The following is a 3,659-nucleotide window of genomic DNA, read 5'->3' as shown; positions in this document are numbered from 1 at the left end:
TTTCAGAAAATTTTTCAGCTTCGTCACTTAGTTAAAATGGGCCCACAAAGCGATTGATTGGTAGGTAATCGAGAGGCGCTGGCTCAAAAAGCAAGGTTTGGCCTTGGGTTTTCAAAAACTGTGCACGACATAAGTCCAAGTTTCCATGGGCGAGTAGTCCTAGCAGTTTAATATTACCAAAAAAATTTGGCGATGTACATTCTTCTAGTTTCAGAGTGATGAGTCTTGAAAGTTGTAAAATCTACACGTGGCGATAATGCTCTTCTCCATCTTTAGTGAATTACATGTTATTTCCTTCGGTGAATACGTCCTGCGTCTCGCAAAACAAACATTGATTAATTTCTACAGGGACATTTGCCCACCTCACATAAAATTTTTGCGGAACACAAGAAATAGTCAGGATACCCCTTAGTCTGTCTTTATCTCACTACCAACAGCCATTCCTCGCGAGGGGCAGCAGGCGTGGCGTACTTGTGGTCTTGGCTTGGGCTTCGCGGGGTTGAGGCTAGGTGGCTGTTGATGACTAATTGAAATTAGCGAGACCCGACGGCTACAACACCCCGATAAACAGTGTGGCCATATTTCATTGCTATGCTGGGCGGGTGTGTCCGAGCATGAGCAGACGATGGTCGGCTTATTTCGGTTGTGCGTAATTCTGTTTGAAATTCGAAGCGCATATTTTCGTTTACTTGAGCCTGTTGAGTAAATTGAGTGAAATAATTAACATACACAGTAATAGGAGGACGCGTACTGATTCAAACACCCTTCTTGACTGATGTGAACTATCGGCCAATAGCAGCCGTCTCTGTTAACCCAGGTGGCACATTAGCGTGGGCCAACGTTCGAAGCGTGTTGGCAGTTCCTGGACCAATGGTGACCTCAGGTTGACATAGTGACGCGAATATTGGTTCTGCCATTCTGAGAGAGATCGAACGTTGGCACGGATTAGACATGCAGCAAAATATTAGCACTGCCGTGCAACAAGAAGGTAATTATTAGGCCGACATTCCTATGGCTATCTAACGTTGGTTATTGAGTTGGCTTGCTAACGTTGGTTATTGAGTTGGCTTTGTTGGGACAGCACTGGCCCGTTATAGCCAATTATTTTGTTCCACCGGAAACCCATCTGTTTTTTCTAAGAGGTAGAGATGTACTACGGCCTGACGCTTGGTTGTTTATATTGGTTATCATGTCAAAAGGAGGCCCTATAGAGATTTGCGAAAGTCTTTGGGCGCCCCTTATCTCACCACAGTCTTGGTGAAATAGTCGAGCACTTACCGTGAAAATTATACCTACTGTGAAAATAGGTATAAGCGCTCTCCCGGCCTGGTGCTCGGCCACTACGGGAGTTCCAGACGCTTGGAAGGACAACCACCTATTGTGAAGTTGGCCGGTATGGGACTGCCAGACATCTCTTTCACCGCAGCAATGGCCTAGTGGTAGAGCACCCACCCCATATGCGGGAGGTACTGGCTTCAAATTCCGGTGCCGCCGGAAACCCACCGGTTTTTCTAAGGAGTAGATATGTCCCCCGGTCTGATTATCAGCGACTTGTGGGGGTTCTAACCTCGAAAGGCAGCCTATAGGGATTATGTGCGTGGTCCCTGGGCGCCCCTTGTACAACCACCGACGGATTGTTGAACAGCATTCGCCGCGGCTGTGGGAGGCAGACTAGAGCTGCCAGTGGGTACCATACCGGTGAAATAGGCGCTCCTGGTCAGGTGCTCGGCCTTTATGGGACGTCAACGCTTGTAAGTGAGTGTTTATTTACACAACGAGGGCGTCCATACCTAACAGGTGCATTTGGACACCACATGGGTAATGGCCACCATGGGAGCTGTCCGCATTCCCCATGTTTTCCCATAATGCCCTCAGTACCACTGGCGGTGCTGACTTTTCTTTGGTCGTCCGTTGGAAGCTTTATGGCAGCACACAACCCTTTCTTTGTGCGTGTGCAGTGTGATCAGGCAGGCGAACTTGTTAAGAGTGGACGCACGCCACTGCTAGCTAGCTAGCTAGCTAACTAGCCAGTCACCCGCTGAATACCTATTCTCACTTTGTATGAGCTCCTGTCGGTAATGTACATGAGCCTAATTTTAGAAGCTTGACTGCAACAAAGGGACAGTTGGGTTTGCAAAGCAACAACACAGCATCTGAACTTTTGCAATCTTTGCTAGCGTAGAAGGCAATCAAGTCGACATTCTAAGGGCTTTGTCGAGTGAGATAAAAAACTGTCAGCCCTTCCACAGGGGTGGAGATGTAAGACCAGCGAAGCTGTACCATGGTGGGAATTATGTATTTCCAATTATGACAAATAAAATGCTTGCTGTAATTGATTATTTGAACTATTAAATAATGATAAATATATATGATCTGGTAGTTTTCATTTATTTAGTGACCACAGGGCCCATGGCCTTATGGTCGCTACGGTACACCACCATAGGGTGTACGGCAAAGGTTGGCACGTTCTTCATAAACACGTCACCAACGCCGCGCGCTTTCGGTGCGTTTTTCGGTTCATTTGAACGGCTCACCGGTTCACTTAAACGTGTAACCTGTGTTATGCATATTATATAGTTATGTGGCTTTGAAAAAAAACACGATATATGCATAGTTTAATAACCGTGTTATTGGTATTTTCGCTATGTCTAGAGAATATTTTTACATATAATAAAGGCGTGAATTTTAGTTTCAAGGAAGCTTTCTTTTCTGATATTGGGGATAAAATGCTTATGATACTTTTACAGGCAGAATGCGACGTACTTTTTTTTCAGAAAAAAAATATGTAACTTCATTGTCATTACAGAAGCTTGTCCGTTTTTGTGGTACTTTAAGATCAACTTTTGTCAAACTAAGAACACAAAATGATTGTACATTATGTTTCAATTTTATTCATTTATTTACATACGTACGTTCACTATAATATGAGTAAGCTGTAACGCCATGCAAAATGGATGTATAAATCATTTCTTGAAGTACAATACAAAAATCATACGAAAGATCCGCAATACTGCCGCACGTACCTTTCGTTTTTTTTTTTTTCTTCTCTTGGGTGCACGCGCGATACTGGCGATCATGCCATCATACACCAGGACAAAAAAAAAGAAGAAAAAAAGAAATGAAGTTCTATTACAACACAACAGATCATTGGCCTCGTTTTATTGATGTGCCAATGATACACGCTCAGAAAATGCACTGAAGTGGGTGTCATGGGCGACATTTTCATGACTACACTAATTAGCACAAATGAAGACCAGGACGTAAACTGTACGTTCACCTCTTGTCGTTAAAGGGCCCCTAAACCATCCAGAGGTCGAAATTTAGTTGTGGTGTTGCAGTTGTGCACGAGTGTACAACGAACACGTAGCCGCGATAATTTTTCGAAATGGTGCCGTAATAGCGAAGTTACACGCGTTTGATGACCGAAAAACGGCCCTCGCTCGTTTCGCTCTTTCCTTCGCTACTCTCCTCATCGGCTGGTCTCCCCTCCTCGCCGAGTGCTTCTCGAAAGGTTACATGACACACGTCATCGCCAACGCGCTTCTCAAAACACTGCATACTTCCGGTCACGTCCACGCTAGCGGCATATATACAGACGGCGAGCCTGCCGCCATTGCCGTAGAACCAGGTGCGGATCCAGGGGGGATGTCCGGATGTCC

The sequence above is a fragment of the Dermacentor silvarum genome, chromosome 1 (genome assembly GCF_013339745.2).
Source record: "Dermacentor silvarum isolate Dsil-2018 chromosome 1, BIME_Dsil_1.4, whole genome shotgun sequence".
In the NCBI taxonomy this organism is placed as follows: Eukaryota; Metazoa; Arthropoda; class Arachnida; order Ixodida; family Ixodidae; genus Dermacentor; species Dermacentor silvarum.
This window is presented reverse-complemented; position numbering follows the sequence as displayed.